Source organism: Cryptomeria japonica, chromosome 8 (assembly GCF_030272615.1).
Source record: "Cryptomeria japonica chromosome 8, Sugi_1.0, whole genome shotgun sequence".
NCBI lineage: Eukaryota > Viridiplantae > Streptophyta > Pinopsida > Cupressales > Cupressaceae > Cryptomeria > Cryptomeria japonica.
In genome coordinates this window covers 95,153,991-95,169,325 of record NC_081412.1, presented here as the reverse complement: position 1 = coordinate 95,169,325, position 15,335 = coordinate 95,153,991, and positions in this window count along the sequence as shown.

Sequence of the window (15,335 nt, the reverse complement as noted above, 5' to 3'; positions counted from 1 at the left end):
CTACTAAGGTAATTGTTGTTTGCTGGTAGACGTAGTTTGTTTTCTCTGTAGAAAATATTTTTAGAATGCTGAAAAGAGAAAGGCTGATCAAAATAAACAAAAAATGTCCCGATTAAGTTGAAGTTGATATAAGCCAAAGAATTGGAGATCGCAGCACGGAGGTGCAAAGTTAAAACCACAACCGCAACTGTGAGGAAACTCTTTACAGAAGGTATAAACAAAGAAAAAATGAAAGTGTGTCAAATGCAAAAACAAGGTAAGTTTGAAATAAGATTTCATCAATGGGAAAAGCTGGTAAAGGAGTAAAATGGAAAAAGATAATTTAGAGGAAGAATTAATTAAAATTAAGAAATGTAATTCAAAATTCATAGTAAATTATAAGGAACTAGTAAAAAAAATTTAAGAATGAAGTTATTTGATGTTTGGGAAGAAAAACAATATTGCTTGGAGGTCATGGTATTTGATATAATAGTGTTTTTCCAAAGATTTTTTGATACTTTCTTTTTTGGCAGGAAGGTTTTTGACTCATGGGATCTGGCACAAGGCTTTGGAAAATTATGTCTTCTTCCATTGATAGCAACTATGGAGTTTACATTTCAAAATTATTGATTGGTTTTTTTGGCAAATTGTCATATGGGCTCTATGTAAAACTGATATTATATGTGTTGTGACCGCATTTTGTATGTGGTTTTGGGCGGGGTGTATAAATTGATCCGTTAGATACTATAGGTTTATTTTATGAGCATAATCCAATTTTATTGAAAAAAACAAAATATTGCACAAAAAATATATATAGACTGAAAGAAGAGAATGACCAAATAGTATAAGAGAATGACCAATTAGTATCATGCAATGAATGTTTAGGGACAATGTCTTCCATTTGTGATGTCTCATGCAACACAGATGATTTGTGCTATCTATTTGATGATATATTTAGCAAGTTTGATTTTTCTAAAGTTGTTTGTGATATATAGTGTCAAGATGAAGATGGCAATGCGTCTCTGGACCTTGTTGTATGTGCAATTAATGAAAAGAACATTTTTTTGAAGATTATGAAAAGAATGGGATACAAACTTAAAGGATTCAGAAAATATAATTAAAGAATCGTAGAAAGAATCATATAGCCTATCATGTCAATTATGAGACAAAATTTTGAAGGTCTTGGTTATTTCATAGGTAGAGGAAATAATATTACAAGCGTTACAGGTTCAAGCAAATCAATTTAGAGAATGCAATAAGTATAGTGCTCTCATTGTAATAAGAAAAGACATACACAAGCATTGTGGAGGTGTTTATCCTTGTAGTATTTATGGTTTGAGAAATTATTATGAAAAAGTGTGTTAAAATAAATCTATAACAAGTTGCACGCAAATGGATTTTGGATGGATTTATCAAATATAAATATTCATATGTGCCAAATTTCATTCTACTTCACACCATAGTAGTCGTGGAAATATTAAATCCACAATTGATAATAGATATGTAGAAAAATAATGATCTGAATAAAAAGTCATCACCCATCTACAATAAATTTTATTAGAGCCTGACATAGTTGCATTAAATATAATATTAATGCGTAGATGGTAATTAACACAATAAATTTGAAAAGTATAAATATGTGAATAGAGATGAACAATAGTTAATGTGATCGTACAAAACCAAGAGATTTGGCCTACTAAATATGGTGATAGACAGTGAGAACACCAAATACTGTGAAATATGTGACATAAACTAACTGCCAACTATTCAGTAACATGAACTTCCCTAGCAAATATAAAGAGATAACGGCAATGCCATTCTCTAGTGACAAGTTCAATGGAGGAGCCATCGTTTAGGTCTAGTAAACAACGAAGATATGGTGCAGCCCTAAGCTACGTAATACACAACTCTTTACAATAAGATATTCATTTAAGCAAAGTAGAAACCAATAAAAAATGGCATATAAATTCATTAATGAGCGGAGAAAATTTAAAATTAAATAGAAACAATAATATAAAAGCTTGTATACGATTGTGTAACGTAAAGAAACTAGGCAGAAAACAATTTAGAAATCCAACATTATCGTATCCCGGCAGACCTAAATAAAGTTAAGATTATATAGAAAAATACGGGATGGAAAATTGGCGGCAGGCATTATATTTTATTAAGAAATATTTTGTTTTCAAATATATTTTTTAAGTTTTGACGAGAATATCTTAGCATCTATTGGATCTTTAATCCAAAGACTGACAGGGATTTTTTAATTTTGTTTACTTGGCTTTAATGAGGAGAGCCTCACCATTAGTTGATTGAAAAAACATGAAAAAGAAACAGTATTTTAATGTTGCGAGGAGTTAACGGTAAAAAGTTAGGATGAAAAACTAAAAGCCATGCCCATGATTCAAAATTGTGACTTGGACGCAGTAGTACACAGACATAAATAAAAATTTACGCTTCATACGACAAGTATTGTATTGTGTATTCATTATTCAAAACTTGATAATTGCATCTTTAATATAAACTGTGATTCTAGTTAGTTTTTTCAATCATCAACAAAATTCCAAAATAACGCTTTAATAGAATAACTAAACTCCTAAATTAATTTCTATGAAGTTTGTTAAGAAACATCAGCGTAAATAGAGTAATCAACTCCAAAATGAACTTCAATGAAGATTGAATAGTAACAAAAGTCGAAAAAAAATTCAATTCTGACTTTTATGGAGGGAGATCGTTTGCATCATTGTCCCTTTCTTTTAAAATTTTTAACCTCCTGGTTCAAAACCCATTTACATGAACATACCTTAATATTTAAAACACTAAGAATTTCAACCACCTAACTATTACTTTTTCCTTTTGGCAATGCAAGATAACATTTGTCTTAGGATGCTACTGCATCAAACATCAACAAGGACTTTAGAATAGATGATAGAACCATCCTTATGACTTGGAGAAAAAACAAGCCATGATGTCCCCTTTCATCATATTAAATGTCTCTTCAAATCATCACATTTTTTTCTTTTCTTGCTTCCAGTCACTGTTTGGAATAGAGATCCTCCTCCTTTGCCAGTTGATCTTTTTCCACATTTTGAGCTCTTTGAAGGCTTAGGAATTCTCCTACTTTCAAAATCATTGTTTTTGACCCTATTTGTACTACTTGCACATAAACCATTTAAGATATAAATATAGCTAAGAAAATAAAAATCTCCCAAAAGTGATTTGTCCTATTTTACACTATGTCATTTATCCATGCTTTCCTTTGCATATTTTGTGAGGTGCTCTTCATTTCCTATCTCAATGTGATTTTTTTCACAAAAATCCATTTGGACATTGTCCTTTATACCATTATTGTTCATATCTTTATTCTCTCACTCAATTATTTGTGTTCTCTCCTTAGGGAAGTGATGATCTCATATTCCCTTTCCATCATTAATGGGATCCTTTAAACATTCTTATAGTTATTTATGACAAGTTGTGCTGTCTAAAAATATTAGATCTTCATCAAATCTAGGGCTCCCAAAGATGTCCATTTCTATTGTAGCTTACCATCCAACATGGACTACTTCCACTACTACAGCAATTTGGGCTTCCTCTTATAATGGGTTGAATCCCTTCTCATTGCAATCTCTCAGCCCCCTTTTTTTGTGTTATAATCATCAATGCCCTCCCCATTTTAGGGGTGACACAATTAATTAGCTCCCTCCAAATAATCCTATTTATCCTCATCTCATTCATTTATCTTTTCTCTTTGTGACGTTTGAAATACCTCATTCAAAGGTCCTATATAGATTAATATTTTTGCTAAATCTTCAAGGGATTCTCGCTTTCCCTATTCTAATAGTTCCACTCCTTGTCTAATTCCTTATTCCATGACTTTCCTCTCAAGGAATGACTCTTCTCCACAAAGTGCATATTTATTTTTACCATTCTTTTTCATATTCTCACAACTCTTTGGTGCCTTCAATATAGATTTAATTCTCCTTGCTTCTTATTGTTGCATGATTCATAATCTTCCAACATGTGCCATAACTCCTCCAATTCAAACTCTAATTGTTACAACTCCTTTTTCTTGCCCACTGTTAACTTCTTTCTCTGTCTTTGTCTGACTCTTTCTTCCAACATTACTATTCTACTTTTCACATCATAATATAACTCCAAACATACATCTAAAACCTAAATACCATATACATATTTGTATTCAAAAAAATATTGAAACTCTTTCATCATTCATCAACACATCATACTATGGTGAGCACTATACATTTTATGATTCAATAGCCTTCTTATAATATGAAAAAAATTTACTACAAAATTCCACGCTAGAAAATTACAAGTTTGCATTTTGCACTAAAATTTTCATGCTACTTTGAGTGCATATAAGATATAGTGGATGTGGTAAATCAATAGATACTCCCCATGGTTGGAGATGACAAGTAAATTAGACCTCAGTGTTGTATTCTTGGAATCACATAGTATAGGGCTATGCAAATCTTCAATATAGCATTCACTCTACTTGCAAGAAGATCTAATAAAATGGAAACATGTATTGCCCTATAGCTTCAAACTATTTATTGATTGATGATTCCTTTATATTTTTGTATTCTTCTCACTGCTTAACTAGATTGATTGATAGTGGCGATGTCTTCTTCATCTCAGCTTCACATCATACTCAGAACACCTCTACTATCAAAGAATGTTCGAGATAAAAAAATGATTAATGTATTGATGTAGGAGCATCCATGGTTAACGGAAATCGACATCATCTAATTTTTTTTTTGGTTCTATCTTTTTTCAGCTGACATCTCTCTCGTTAGCTTTTGTAGATTGAAGAGTTAGCTAGTATAAATCTAGCTCCCATAACCATTGCAAGCATTCTACCTATATGTTCTAAAAAGAGAACAATGGAGTAATGAATGGATATCCATTAGAGCATAGCAAAGAGCGTTCTTTTCATATATTTTAGATATGGATGCTTTGGTATACATTTTGTAGATATGCAAATAAAATGTGGAACATATAAAAGGCCATAAATTATTTTAGGTTATTTACAAAATGGATTTGTTGAAACCTTTCAACTAAAGAAATTACTAGATGTCATAAGTCATTCAGGTATCAATAAATCAATGAGAGAAAATGGAAGATATGTGGATTTATTATCCATGATGAATTGAACATGGCAATAAAGGTGTCAATTAGACAAAATGTATATTTTAATTAACACCCATGATGTTATCAAAAGGAGTGAGTATTGTGGAATATAAACGAAAGGAGATATAACTAATTACCCAATAGTCAAGTGTATTACACGACTTTTCCATTCAAAAATGTTTCATGTTGGAAAATTACTTCTTCCCAAAAAATTTCTCTTTGATTTTTCTCACCAATTATTTTCACACTGATTTTTGAATAAATTTTTGTATTCTATGTTTTGATTTTCTTGATCCTCATCAAGAGGCATCCTACAGTTTCTCAATGGCAGAATATCTATCAAAAAAAAATGGGCAATTATATATTTCTTTACTAAAATGAAGGAGCAAGAAATTCTTTCGTGGCTAAGAGAGGTAAAAATTATTTTGGGGCTAACCTGTTAAATCTTGGCAAAAGAAATTTAGATTTATTTTTATCTTTTCTCCATTATTCAACACCATGAGTCACCACTGGGATTTAATCACCATAGGTGGAAAAATATATGAGGAAAATAGTTACGAATAATGGTGGTGAGAAATTCACCAGGCGAAGGAGATAGTTGAGGATTAAGGCACAAGATTGGAGAAGAAGGAATAGAGTTTGTAAATCTATTGGAAAATATAAGAACACATTTGTCCTAGACCAGGTACAAAACTTTGATCATGTATCGCTCATAAGGTATGTTCTTTTTATATCAATATCTTTCATAATATCTAGAGTATGAATTTATAAAACTTTATCTAAACCTGCACAACACAACAAGATCTAGCTAGAAAGAAAGAAGTAAACTTACAAAAATAGAGAGACAATTTCAAAGAATAATTAAAATAAAACTATTTTATTAACTGATTTATTTACAAATGAAGGAATTACAAAATAAATAGATCCTCCATTAAAATAAAAAGGAGGAAAAAGAGGAATAAAACTGAAAAAATAGAGATATTCCTTAGTTAGCTTAACAACTAAGCACAAAATAGTTTTATCCAACTCATGGGATTAAAACAAAAGCCCACAATAATAATCCGATAAATCATGGAGGAAAAGGTGATTTTTGTACACTAACACCGCCCCTTAAGTCTAACCAAGGAGACTAAAGCCTAAGGAAAGGAAAGAGGAAAGAGGAAAAACCCAGTGGGAACAAAACCCACCCTCAAAATTACAAGAGATGCAACTATATGAAGTGCATATGAACGTCCTTTGAGATACAGGAAAAATATGGACAATTGTCTGCCATAGTGTTGAATGAAGAACCTCATCAAAACCCAAGATGATGATGAAGATCAAGAATCTGTATGAGTGCCCCTGATGACACTACTCGGAAAAACATATGTCTATCGAAGATACAAAAGACAACAATCTACATGAGTGACCCTAAGGACACTACTCAAAAAATAATCAGATGACAAACAAAGACAAAACATCTAATATTTGAAGATACAAGTGGCACATGGATCTCCATGAGTGATCCCAATGACACTGTACTCAACCATGCAAGAAAAAGCTACTAGTTGAAAATATAGGTGTCATAGTCTAAAGAACTGATCAAACTCAGAAACAAAATCAAGGAAGCATTAACACTAATAGAGAAAAAAATCCCTCATAATATGACAAAGGAGAGGCATGACAAGTCCACTAAAATGATGTGTCACAAAGGAGAAGGAGAAGATGAAGCCTGTGTAGAAAGATCATAACCTTGGCATGCATCTAGAAACACAAGGTTTACGTCAACTTCCATTCTTTATAAATCTGTGTGTAAATAATTTGTGTTTAGCTTCTTCTTCTTATCTCCCAAGCTCTGATACCATGTAAATTTTTATCTAAACTTGCACAACACAACAAGATCTAGCTAGAAAGAAAGAAGTTAACTTACGGAAACAGAGAGACAATTTCAGAGAAGAATAAAAATAAAACTATTTCATTAATTGATTGATTTACAAATGAAGGAATTACAAAATAAATTGAGCCTCTGTTAAAACAAAAAAGGAGGAAAAACAAGAATAAAACTGAGAAATAGATATATTCCTTAGTTAGCTTAATAACTAAGTACAAAATAGTTTTATCCAACTCATGGGATTGAAACAAAAATCCACAATAATAATCCCATAAATCATGGAGGAAAAGCTGATTTTTGTGCACTAATAGAATTTACCCTGAAGTATTATATGCACGTGTTTCTTTTTACTCATACATAGAATGTTCATTTGCATTGTTTAAAATACTAGCAATTTTTTTGTTAGTCCTCCCTTCAACATTGTACACTTTAAAACTTCTCTTAAAAAGTGGTATAGTCTACCTAAACTTGTAATTAATTTCATCTGATGTCTATGCAATATTTTTCTAAAATTTTTACCCAAGTTGTCTATGTCACTAAGCCTCACATATTTTAACGGTTCATACACCTTCTTAATGGCACAAAACTAGGCTCAAACTCTTTAAAATTAAAAATAAAATATATTTGATGTATAAATTTGTGAATAAAAATGTAAGAAGTTTAAAATATGGAATATTTTGACCCCGGGCAAATTTTGTTGTGAAAATTTGTGAAAGAAAATAATGAAATTCTAAACTCATTTAAATTCATGAGTGTTGTGCGAGAAGAGGCAAAAACCTCAGATAGTTGAATATTGCAAACTAAGTTATATGCAAAGAAATATTGAACAAAACAAATAAATATCAAAACAACACACAAGACATGAATTTATGTGGTAAAACCTTGAAAAAAGGCCAAGGAAACATCCATGGGGAAAGGCATCAGTATTCTTATTGCTTAGGAAAAAAACCATTACAAACTTCACATATAGTCTTCTTTTGCAGTCTGAATTTGCAAAACGCAAGAACAACAATTACATCACATTTGCCTTCATAGCCAACATAGATATATATAGGAATTATTATTAATGTAACGGCCACCAACATAGAAATATCCTACTCAACTACTTAAAAGAAAGTAGGAACTTTCTCACAAATAAAAAACTCCTTAAAAGAAAACAGGAACTTTCTCACAAAGAAGAATACCTTAAAAGAAAGTAGAAAGCTTCTCTCAAAGAAGTGTTATTCTGAAGGTGAGAAGAAATTCATAATTCCCATTTCTTTGTTTTGATGTTTCTAATTGTTGTCACTATCCAACAATTTCCATCTTGACAATAATTTACCTAATACCTTTCCAAAAATACATCACCCATTTTACAAGCCAAGAGAAGACATATTCCATTTCATCTTCTCTACCAGTACTGGTTTAGCAAACATGTTTGCATAATTTTTAGGTGTATAAAATTTCTTAAGGATTACTCCACATCCACCAATAACCTATCTTACAAAATGGTACTTAATTTCAATATGCTTGGTTCTATTGTGATAACTTTCATTTTTAGCCAAATCAATAGCACTTTTACTATCACAAAATACAATCACTTTGTCCTACACCTTTCCAAGCTCACCCAAAAAATCCTTCAACCAAATTGCCTGTTTACATGCATGTGAGAGAACCATATACTCTGCCTCAATTGTGGATAAAGAAACCATTTCTGGAAGCTTTGACAATGAGGAAATAGCTCCACCTACAAGAGTAAAGATATAACCTGATGTAGATCTCCTTTCGTCCAAATCACCTACAAAATCATAATCAACATAACCACACACTGAACCGCTACACCCATCATATGTGATACAATAATCACTTGTGCCTCTGAGATATAGAAACAACCATTTCACTGCTTCCCAATGCTCTTTACTTGGATTTTCCATGTATCTATTGATAACACCAATTGTATGTGAAATATATGGTCTTGTACATACCATTGCATACATTAGACTTCCTACTACATTAGCATACAATACACAAGACATATAATCCTTTTCTTCCTTAGTACTAGCACATAAACTTGAAGAAATCTTAAAATTGGAAGGCAAAAGTATATTTACAAGTTTCACATTTTGCATACCGAATCTTATGAGGATCTTCTCCACATATTTTTGTTGTGATAACCAAATCTTACCATGTTTCTTGTCTCTATGTATCTCTATCCCCAAAATTTATTTTTCTGCTCCTAGATCCTTCATATCAAATATCCTAGTCAACTGAGCCTTTAACTTATTGATTCTAGTCATGTATTTACTCGTTACAAGCATATCATCAACATATAGCACCAAGATAATGAATAACCCATTTTTCAAACTTTTAAAGTAAACACAATGGTCATACTCACTTCTTACAAATTTTTAGCTCACCATGAAGGAATCAAACTTCTTACACCATTGTCTGGGTGACTACCTTAGGCAATACAATGACTTCTTGAGTTTTCAAACATTTTTTGTTGTTGCAATCTTGAACAAACCCTTCTAATTGTTTCATATATATCTCCTCATCCAAATGTCCATGTAAAAATGCTATTTTAACATCTAGTTTCTCTAACTCAAGATCAAGTAATGCAAATAAATCTAATACCAATCGAATAGAAACAAGCTTAACAACTGGCGAAAAATATTCATGAAAATCAATACCTTCTTTCTAAGAATATCCTTTTGGTACTAGCCTTGCTTTGTACCTTACAATTTTACCATCAACATCCTTCTTTAGTTTGTAGACCCACTTGCAACCAACAACTTTCCTTCCCTTTGGAATTCCTACCAAGCCCCATGTCTTATTCTTCTCCAAGGCATCCATTTCTTCTTTCATTTCTATTTTCCTTTTAGCATTTTAAGTTCTATTCACTACTTCCTAATAACAACTTGGTTCCCCATCATTAGATATTAAAGCAACTGATGAAACAAAATCATCATACCTTTTAGCAGGATTTTTAACTCGTGTAGATCCCCTTAGAGATGGTTGTGGTTGATGAGCTTAAAAAATGCTCATAATTTGGATGTTTTGATAAAACTTTTAAATGCCTTTACTTTTGTTATTTCATGGATGTTCAGACTTTGTGAAACCTTTTTGGGATATCCTGTAGCAAGAAACTTTTATATTCTTGCAGCTCTTTGTGATTAACTTGATTGCATTTATTGCCCCGTTGACTCCCTAAAATGACTGGTATATCATATATAGTTTTTGAATGATGAAGTAAATCTAAAATGTGTGATTAATGAATGGATATCATGTATGTGCCATACGCCTTTTTTGTTGCCTGTTACCTTTTGTTTCGCAGGTTGTTGAAGAATGATCGAGTCAAGCGCAGCCAATCTCGGCCTTGCAGTAAAGTCCATTTCCTGCACGACTTCGAGGAAGCTCCGGCAAAGACTCTTTGATTGAAATCATGGGAAAGAATTTTAATGACAAAGAGTGGAGTGCTAGATTCTCTCTGATCGGGTTGAACGCATAAACTCATTTATGAAGTTTGTTCCTTGATTCGAGGATATGTTTTTACTTCCACGTCTTTCTTTTATGGAGTTAGTTAGTTAGTTGCTCCCCTGTTTTTAAATAAAGTTTCTCCTCCTGCGCGAGAGAAGGGTAGAATAAGAATAGTAGATGTCATGTAAGAATCAAGATGATAATGAAAGACAGAATCTGTTTAACCAGAAGCAAAGTTTGTTGTTAGTTTCCATATCAACAAAGCAATGTATATCATTCTATTTTTATGAATAAAGTTCAATGAAGTTTTGAGTTTCATATTTGCGTAATCAGGAGATGCTTGCTAAGGCCCACTTAGTAGGTATATGTAGCTAGTTAGTTAGTTGTTCTTTCCTATTAAGCTTCAGTTTGCTTTCATCTTTAAAGTTTTTATACAAACTCAGCTTTACATTGCTCCTGCAGCACAAGGAATCCATCACTGTGTCTGTTCCTGCAGCATAAGGCCAGTTCATAGTTTGTGTTTCAGTTGTAGTTATTATGGTTTCTGTCGTAATCAAATCATAGTTGAGTTAAAAAGCTTTGTATTACCTTCCTGTAGCGTAGGTAGGATTTCTTTTCAGTATGTATTTCCGTTAGGATTTGACCAAAATAAGTTCCTAGTGCATATATTTTGCTGCGCCATTTAAAGTATACGTCCCCTGGTTTGACAAGTAAATGAACATCTACAGAAGAGAGATATTGATCACTTGTTGGAATGCCCAATTCCCAGGAAAGGTTTTACTGTGATTTTCATATCCTTTTGTGGGCACGACCATCATTTTTGGCGCCGTTACCGGGGATGGCGTCTCGCTAGGAGTTTATCAGAAGTCATTTTTGGCATTAGTTTAGCTTGTTAGTAAAATTTCCTAGATTTTTCAAGCCACTATTCATTATATTGCATGCATAGAAGAAGAAGAGACACACTGGGAAGGTTCATCCCTGAAAATCTGTTTATTGAACTACCATTTGACCCAGCTGACAACGAACCTAAGGAAAATCCATTCGCTCTGTTATTCCAGCAACCAAACATGGCAAATAATCAACCCAATAATCCGCCTCCTGCATTTGAGTTTCCTATTGTTCCCCAAGGAGATACTGACAATCTTAAAAACATTCCCTCTTCTTTGCTCCCAAAGTTTTATGGCCTGGTTACAGAGGACCCAGAAACCTTTCTGTTTGAATTTGATGTCCTCTGTCGCAGTTATGACTACAACACAGACGCTCATAAATTGAAGTTATTCCCTTCCACCTTGAAGGAAGGAGCTCTCAGATGGTTCATGAGTCTGGGAAGAGGTGTAGTTGATAGTTGGGAGGTCATGCAGACAAAATTCCTTGAAAAATATAAGGAATATTGTAAGAGCACTAGCAAGGGTGATGATATATTCCGAATTCAGCAGAAGGAGGATGAAAGTCTAGAAGATTACATTTCCAAATTCTTGTTTGCACTACAGAGGAACTCAAACCATACTCTCAACGAGGACTCTCAGAAATTGTTGTTTCTAAAGGGAATTAGTGATGCTTGTATAGATGCCCTGGACCAGATAGGAGGAGGTGATATAGCCCAGGTGCCTTGGGATGATATAAAGAAAATATGTCTTAACTACTCTCGAGCAATAGTTAAGAAAGGTAGAGGTCATCATGCTACAATAGGGAAGTCTTCTTCTGGCGGAGTTTCCCGAATAGAGATAATAAATTTGCTATCTGACTTCAAGCAGGACATCATTAATAATATGGCTACGCAACTGGACACTATGCAAGCTCGAAAGAAACATGAGGAGGCTGACGCAGTTTTGGCCGAGTTTTGTCCATACTGCAGACAAAAAAAGCGTGACTGCAGATGCAAGATGGTGGCTAATTTGGAAGCTAAACAACTACCTACTAACTTTAAGCCAGTAGAAGGAGATGATGATCACGTGTTCTTTGTTGCACAAAGGAGACCATGGGCCCAGAGACAAGGTATGCCTCAAGACCCTTTAACTTTTGGTAATTCTTATTCTGGATATAATAATCAATGGCAACATGCATATGGACCACCACCATCCTGGAACCCACCTCAACCAAATTGGCCTAATTATCAGAACCAGCAATGGCAACCCCCTCAAGGGGGATGGCAGCAGCCACAGGGGTAATGGACCCCACCTTCAGGAAATTGGCAACAAAATTCTCAATGGAGAGGCCCTCAACAATGGCAAAACCAATCCTCTGGATTCCCGCAGCTTCCACAACCACAACCACAAGCCCTTATGTCGCCTCCTACAGTAACTGCCACAAATCCTGGACCTCCGAAACAAACGCCTATGCCTGCCCAGCCAATGCCCAACCCCAATAATAAACCTCAGGAGCCTGCATATCTTGCCGAAGCCAACCAATATCAAGCTTATGCCTTAAACATTAATGATATCCATTTGAGGTCTGGCACTACTTTACCTGCTCCAAAACCACCTCAGATTACTGAAATATCAGATCCTCCCCATGAAGAACCTACTACACCCGTTGTTCCTACTGAGCACATGCCAATAACAGATGCCGTAACTAAGGAGCCTATTCTGCAAAATCAAGATAACCCACCTTTTCCTCAGAGGTTGCAAAGTACTGCATATAAACCCATGGACCAACCCACTTTTGACATTTTGGATCAGCTCAAAAACGTGCAGATTCAAATTCCTTTATTTCAGGCTATTAAAGATATTCCTATTTTTGGAAAAGCTATTAAAGAAGCCTGTTTAAAGAAGCCTGAACGAAAGAAAAAGGACCCTCAAACAATTCATGTCTTAGGAAAATTGGCTGATATAATGTTGGGAAATGTAGTTATGCCAAAGTATATTGACCCTGGAAGTCCTGTAGTACAGATAAATGTAAATGGCCAAGTTGTAAAAAATGTTTTGATTGATTTAGGTGCTGCCATTAATGTCATGACAAAGCATACTATGGACTCCCTGAACATTTCAAACATTAGATCTACACCCACAGTCCTGCAGCTTGCAGATAGTTCCACAGTTAAGCCTGATGGGATTGTAGAAGATGTAATTGTCATTCTTGAATCTTGGGAGTACCCTGCTGATTTCACAATATTATCAGTTAAGGCAACTTTAGGAGGGTATCCAGTTATTCTTGGTAGACCATGGTTAGCAACTGCCGATGCTTTTATAGGATGTCATTCTGGAGATATGACTATTTCTGATGGGCAGTCCACAAAGAAATTGGCTCTGTATCCTCCTGCTAGACCTCAACCAGATTTGTCCCAACCTGTTTGGCCAGATGTGGGGGAGGAAATTGAAGAAACCAATTCCTTGGCTAAATTGATGATGATTCAAAATGACCCATTCTCACAACTTCAGAGTGAAGATTCCTTATTGTTTCAAATTCTACAAAACAACTTTGATAAAGAAGGTTCACCTGATCCAAATGATATTCATTTACAATATTTCCTGCAGCAACCAAATTCTGAAAATTCACTGCCTAAACTTCCAGCGATTTTTCATAATTTGCTTCCACAGGAGATACAAAAATTACCTGTAGACTCTATGAATGATCTCATGGAGCAGATAGAATTGTCTCAAGGTCATTGTTTGAATATCAATAATAAGCTGTCACAGTCTCAACAGGCTGATCTATTAAAAATACTACAAGAACAACATAAAGCTTTTGCATGGGAATATGGGGACATGCAAGGAATAGATCCTCGAGTTTGTACTCATAGGATATATATCAAAGAAGATTGTTCACCAATTAGACAACCTCAAAGAAGAGTAAATCCAGCACTTAGGGAAATAGTTAAAAGTGAACTTCAAAAATTGCTTGATGCTGGCTTTATTTATCCAATCTCTGACAGTCAATGGGTTTCTCCCTTAGTTATTGTTCCCAAGAAAGGTGGAAAATGGAGAGTATGTGTAGATTACAGAGAATTGAACAGTGCCACTAAAAAAGATCACTTTCCACTACCTTTTGTAGATCAAGTACTAGACTCACTGTCTGGCAAAAAAAAATTTTTCTTTTTGGATGGTTACAGTGTATACAATCAGATAAAAATAGCCCCTGAAGATCAAGATAAGACCACTTTTACCTGTCCATGGGGAACATTTGCTTATTCGGTCTTGCCTTTTGGCTTATGCAATGCGCCAGCAACATTTCAAAGAGCAGTAATTAGTATCTTTGCTGATATATCTCATGAATGTATGGAGATTTACATGGATGATTTCACTGCCTATGGAGTCACATTTGAAGAAGCACTAGTAAATTTAGAAAAAGTATTGAAAAGATGTAGAGAGCAAAATTTGTCTCTAAACAGTGAGAAGTGTTTTCTAATGATGGAAGAAGGTATTGTTCTAGGTCATCATGTTTCAAAAAATGGAATTCAGGTTGACCCTGCTAAAATTGAAGTAATTCAGAATTTACAAACTCCTGCAAAACAGAAAGATGTCATAAGTTTTCTTAGTCATGCAGGGTATTATAGAAGGTTTATAAAAGACTTCAGTAAAATTGCCAGTCCACTTTATGCTTTGTTAACAAAGGATTCCCAATTTGAGTGGACAGAGGCCTGTGAAAAATCCTTCCTACAATTAAAAGACTTGCTTACTAAAGCCCCTGTTCTTCAAGGTCCAAAATGGAATTTGCCTTTTCACATACATGCTGATGCTTCTGACTTTGGCATAGGAGCAGTTCTGAATCAAAAAGAAAATTCAGTTGAACATGCTATTTACTTTATCAGCAAGAACCTTCAAGGTCCTGAGCTCAATTATACTGTCACAGAAAAGGAGTTGCTTGCAGTAGTATATGCTTTGAATAAATTTAGACATTATGTCACAGGTTATCAGATATTCATCCATACTGACCATGCAACAATCAA